This window comes from Monopterus albus, unplaced genomic scaffold, assembly GCF_001952655.1.
Source record: "Monopterus albus unplaced genomic scaffold, M_albus_1.0 scaffold208.1, whole genome shotgun sequence".
In the NCBI taxonomy this organism is placed as follows: Eukaryota; Metazoa; Chordata; class Actinopteri; order Synbranchiformes; family Synbranchidae; genus Monopterus; species Monopterus albus.
In genome coordinates this window covers 726,152-732,472 of record NW_018128088.1, presented here as the reverse complement: position 1 = coordinate 732,472, position 6,321 = coordinate 726,152, and the positions used below count along the sequence as shown (strand labels likewise).

At 40.4% G+C, this 6,321-nt stretch overlaps 1 pseudogene; it reads right to left on the bottom strand.

Moving 5' to 3' along the window:
* Positions 1-4,818: 4,818 nt before the first annotated feature.
* Positions 4,819-6,321, bottom strand: part of LOC109970807 (WD repeat-containing protein 41-like) — a 7,057-nt pseudogene continuing 5,554 nt past the window's right edge.

Here is a 6,321-nt window from a genome sequence, read left to right as displayed (position 1 = left end):
TTGAACAAGCTGCAGTTCTATGGCAATTGAGCAATCACCTGATGAAACCCGTGAAGCCTGATAAATAAAACGCACACTACAAGTACTGTACATAAATACATGCTGTATTAGTTAACATAAAGATGGAGAGAAAATGGGAAATAATTGCCATGTCTTAGTATGTAAATGCGTTACACTGTAAATATAATCTTTATTTGTGGCTTACATACAGTAAATGCTGTAGCAATAGTAATGTTGGTGATTTTACAAATTTGGTTCACATTTACGGTAGTCACTGTCTTTTCAGGACTTGACTTATTTCTTGCGGATGGACCTGTTGTCCAATCCTGTTGTTGAACAATCTGACAAGCCAGAGAGGATGCCTAAAAAATAAAATTAACATTCATAAGTCAATACACTGAGACACACCAACAAACAGAGAGAAGGGTAAAAAAGAGAAAAAGAAAAGTTTTGAGTAAAAATGCTAATTTACTTAAATGCTCAAAATGTTATCTATTTTTTTTTATCTCAAAAAGTAGTAGTTTGCAAAGTGAATAACAGCAGTAATGATGTTGGTGCTTGAGCAATTTAAGTTTACATTTACCATAGACATTTCTGTCCCAGGACTTGACACACCACTGGTAGATGGACCAGCTGTGCCAGCTGCAGAGTGAACCTCTGAACCCGTGCCAAATACAAAACTCTAGCATTACATTTTTGGCAAGAAGCCCACAAACACATTTCAGCAATCTTTTTGCTGTCTTACAAAATCTAAAGCATAATCGTTAATGAAAAAAAAGAGACAATACTCCTGAAACTGGTTAGTTCCTATTGTTAGTTGACTTATAACATATAAATGACGTGTCAGCGTCACTTAAATAACTAGTAACAATACTGTTTTACCTTTTGACAAAAACCATGCCATTTCATCTGCTTAAGTACAGTGCTGTCACCCCCACTTGATGAAGAAACGTGACCAAGCCACACTGGACCCAATTGTTAATCAAATGCAATTTATCCCAAATGAAGGCACACCTGTTCACCCTTCAAAATCCCTATCTTCAGGATATAAAAGTCTAAATATGTGGTACTCCTGGGGGTTGTCTCCTATTCTTACCTGTTTTACTGTTTCCATTCTTAAGGGCCTGTCTACTGTCTACACAAGGCTGAATAGGACTGGACTGAAGTGGCACATTTTGAGGTTAGCAACTTTGTATACACAAAGAGTGTTTTTGTTTTTTGGTAAGTCTTTTCACACTTTGTACACCTAAATGCATGAAAGCACATACAGTATGTGGGCACACAATGCATAACTTTGGGATTTATAGTATACTGTATATTCAAATAGGGCATTACATTGTGAGCATCAGGAAATGCCTATATAAAAATGTTGCTGACTTCTGTCAAAGGTTAAAAAAGGGTTTTGAAAAGCGAAACCAGCGCTTCCTTTTCTGAGGTTCCTACTGTTGAGGGATTAACATAACAAAGTACCTATACTTGGGTTTTGCCTTACTGAATGAAGGATGCCTGAAAATATATATTTACATATTTTCTTATTTATCAGAATGGAGAACACCCATCCATCCATCCATCCATTTTCTTCCGCTTATCCGGGACCGGGTCGCGGGGGCAGCAGTCTAAGCAAAGATGCCCAGACCTCCCTCTCTCCAGACACTTCCTCCAGCTCCTCCGGGGGAATGCCCCCTGCCTTCGACTGCTGCCCAATCCACTATGCACCGGCCCCTTACGGATCCTCCTGCAGGTGGTGAGCCCACAGGAGGACGTCCCCACGTCACTCGTTCGGGCTAAGCCCGGCCGGGCCCCGTGGGGGGAGGCCCGGCCACCAGGCGCTCGCATTCGAGCCCCAACCCCGGGCCTGGCTCCAGGGTGGGGCCCCGGCTGCGCCATGCCGGGCGACGTCACGGGACTAGATCTTGGTCTATTCATAAGGGGCTTTTGAAGAACACATTAATCTAAAAGTGCAGCTTGACCATTTACTGTAAGTGAAGTTACCTTGGAACTGTGAAAGCCACAAGTGCAGCTGCGACTTTCCTTTGTTAGAGTCATTTGTCCTCTTCTATGCAGAGCACATTTTTCTATCTGCAGGCATAATAATAAAAGGTTGTTTTACAGAACTGAGAAACATTAACTAAACAATGTTATAAAAGCAATGTAATAGATTTAATACCAGCCTGTACTAGTCAAATTTACATAAACAGTTAGCTGTTCTGTATTGTGCAGGTATCTATTAGTAGGTTTCAAGAGTTAACATCAAGTTATATGTAAAACATTTTAAACTGTTTTATAAGTTAGATTTTTGAAAAGCAAGTAGTAATAATAAGGTTATGTATTAATAAAGTGGCGGTTCACTCAAGCACACTAACACAGTAGTAGCTTCATGTTCACACACCAGCCAACATAACACGATATGTTGGTTTTGGTAGTGGCTTGACAAAAACCCTGATAGTATATTTAAATATGGAACATTTAGTTCTTTGCTTCGGCTGTTGTAGCCTTTCAATAAGGCCATTTGGATCATTTTTCCTCCAGCTCCTATCCCTCTAAAAGGACAATTTTAGTGTAATGCCTGTTATTTACAGTGACTACACAGCAGGTTGCTTTTACAGGCATTAGAAAAAGTACTGCAGGTATTTCATGTTTCAGCAGTGTAGTCATTATAAAATGTACAAGAAAACATGTGACATGTTTTTAACACTTTTACTACAGAGTCAAAAAGCACTGCTGTAGTTCTTCACTGTTCATATTGTTAACTGAAAAGCTCTCTTCATTTTCTCAAAGAAGTCTTAAGAACATGAAAATTAGTATACAAGAGCGCTCAGAGAGCCCACGTACCTCCAAATTTCGTTGTGCTATGCATAATGACAATAAAGAATCTTGAGTCCACCAAGGCACAACATTCACTCACACAAATGGCTCCCTTGTGGAAAATGAGATCCAGAACAACACAAAATGTGTCCTAAAATCCTTAATCTGGGTCAGATCCAGATCATCTCTTAGGGTATGATAGGCAGTTATACTGTGTATCTTACCTGAACATTTCAGGGTTGTATCTTCATTATAGGCCAAGGTATGGCAGACAATATGTGTTAAATGGGGTTTTCAATGTTGGTGACAGAGAGGAAGACACGGCATTTTCTCTGCCACGTCATAATCCCCCTCTTATTTTTGTTTTTGCAGCAGACTGCATGTTTGGTACGTCTATTAACATGGGAAAAAGAGAAGTTCTTCAATTGTGTGCCTTTCTAAAAACTGACCAAGTTAATTTTGCCCTTTTTGGATCTACTGAGTTGGGTGTAAAGTAACAAATGCTTTCTTGAGGACTGTAGATGTTAATGTAGTAATAACAAATCTGTGACCTTGAGAAAAAGCTACCCACTATCCCCTGCAGGTATTTTTGTAATATTCTATATCTCTGTGGTACAGAGAACAGCCATGGTCTTAATGATCTTTTTAATCCAGTTATGTCTTAAATTGCATTATCCCATTATCATAATTAACCTGTTATTGCTGAAAAATAAAAGGATGATTATTTTGTTTTCACTAGATGAAATAGGTGATTTTTCTTGATGAAAATGAGTAAACTTAGTCTCAAGGAAACAGATACAGTCAGGGAAAAAAATTATTTGAACCCCAGCTGATTTTGTAAGTTTGCCCACTAATAAAGAAATGATCAGTTTACAATTTCAATGGTAGGTTGAATTTAAAATGCAGCCATGGTATGAACAGGTTTGCAAAAGGAGCATGAGCCATCTTCCTCCTTTCACTAATGAGGGTGATACCTCTTATAGAGGTAGCCCTCGTTAGGCCTTAGGGGTTCAATCAGTGATTCAGTGTACTCCTACATAGTCCATCTATCCATTCTCTGCTGCTATTCCAGGGTTGGGTCACGGTGGCAGCAGGGTCAGTACGATAGTCAAGACGTCCCTCTCCCTGTTGACATGTTCTAGCTCCGTGTTAAGTGCGGTTACAATGGCAAAGAGCACTGGTAATGGATTCCCAGTGGGAGCTGCTGTTACAACAATAGGTGAGATAACACTGTAAGACATAACACTGAGATTCTCCTAATGTTTCTTTACATCAAATACAAATAAAAACAGGTTGAGTGGTGCATTATTTCCACTGTGAAACAGTCAGGAAACATATGAGAAAGCTGGCCCCTGTCTGATCTGGTTCATTTTCTTCTATATAGTAACACATTACCTCAGTTACTACAGCCATTGCAGGCCACTCACCAACATCCATGGTACATTTTGTTTATGTTCATGTAAAAAATCATCATGGGGTTGATCTCTTCACTTGACTGTACAGTGGTTCACGAGCTCTTGCACAACATTGCACTGACCAGACAAGTTCATTTGTTATTTCAACCCTAAACACATACAGCGATATGAAATGTTGTTTTTCTCATGACCAGGTTATAAAACCAACAACAAATTAAAGCACTAAGACAAAAACAGAAAAGGCATCAAGACAGAGGCAGGAATTCAAAAGGTCACATTTCACAGTGAGTGGAGTTAAACAAGCGGCTCTTCCTGTGGAAAAAACATTCAGAGATTCACTTCAAAATCCAAAGATGTCGCCCCGGGTGGGATGTGAATTACAGGAAGACGGGCAAGTTTCCACTTATAATGGAGAAGTGTGGCATCTCACCCCTCCATTTTCTATGTGAATAATTGTACTGAACATTTTATATGACACCAGAGGAAGAACCGGTTTTCTTCTGCCTTGTCAGTTTGAACATTAAATATCTTGTCTTTGTGGTGTATTCAACTAAATATGGGTCAAAAAGGATTTGCAAGTCATTGTATTCTGTTTGTATTTATATTTTACACAATGTCCCAACTTCACTGATATTGGGGTTTGTAATGTGAACATGTAATGATGAGTCCACAGAGAATTAGGATCTGAATCCACAGTTCCCCTCAGCTCCACCACAAGTCACTAACTCAGCTCTCATCAAGATCATTTCCACTGTGACAAACCTATTGTACACTACCTGCTCACCACCACAGCAGACAGAGAGGGTTAGAGTAAGTGTGGAACACAGTGGAGCATCTAGCGACCTAGACAGCAAGATATTTAGGAGTTACAAGACCAAACTAGAGCTAAACAGTGAACGTTGGACTTCTGTTCAGCTTTACTGCCAGAAACATAACAACTAATATCTGTACATGTTACTGTGTGAATGGGCAACTGTTTGGCAACATCTTTGCCTTAACTACATTCCAAGGTGATAATGTCTGTTGTTTTTTCTTCTGCTGCCCCCAAGTGGCCAAAATACAGACTCAATACAGCTTTGAAAATTCAGGAACACGGTAGCCCACTGGCATTTTCTTGCCCACTGAGAAGAGTGTGATAGGTCACTATTGGCAAAGTCTGCTACACAAAACCTACATACTGTTGATCATTTTAGACTTTCCTTTAATCTTTGCATAATGTTGTGTTTTGGGGACTCTACAGCTATTTTGGTAAAGAGGAACCAAAATCAGTCACTGGTTAAACTGGTCAAAACAGGTAGAGCTATACAGCGCATGGGACGGGGTCACAAGTGTAGACTGTTTTGTTCATTGTGGTTAAGCTTCTATCATTATTAACACTACTATATCTCCTAAGCCACCGTTTTTATAATGCCTGTTAGGGACAGGGATTCGTGAGAAGATTGTCCAGTATATTACCTGTCAGAGAGCAGCATGGTGTGTAAGACGTTAGAATCATGTGCCACCTTCCTGTGGGACACCACAGCTTTGGTCAGAACACTGTACACATATAGACCACTGCCCACGGCTGCCATCATGAGCTACAAAACACAAACATGAATCACATGGATCACATAAACAAATCAACATCCAAATGTCCATGTTAACACAGAGTAAGCATCCATCCTGTCTGCCTCACCTTTCCATTGGTGGCCAGATGCTGAATGGACATTTCACTGGGTTTGGGAGCACCCAGTCATATTTCAGCCTGAGAGGAGGCTTGTGGTTCCTCCCACAGGATATGCTCATAGGCCAGCATGGTCCAATCAGTCACATCCCATAAGATCAGTTCCCACATGGGAACCACCCGCGAAGAGCCCATCTGAGGAAATAACCACAACGTGGCTCGTATGATACATGCACTGTTCAGTTCTATGTCAAATGCAGTTGCTGATTTTCAGTTTCAGAACGTCCCCAAAAACACTGACTGTTGACACTGATAACAGCTCGAACCTGGTCCTGGCGGTCAGACAGACAACGGATTTCATCCAGTGCCACAGAGGAATCAGGAGACACTGTCAGCTGGCAGATCACTGCAAAGAGGAAGAAGTAAAGATTCTGTTAA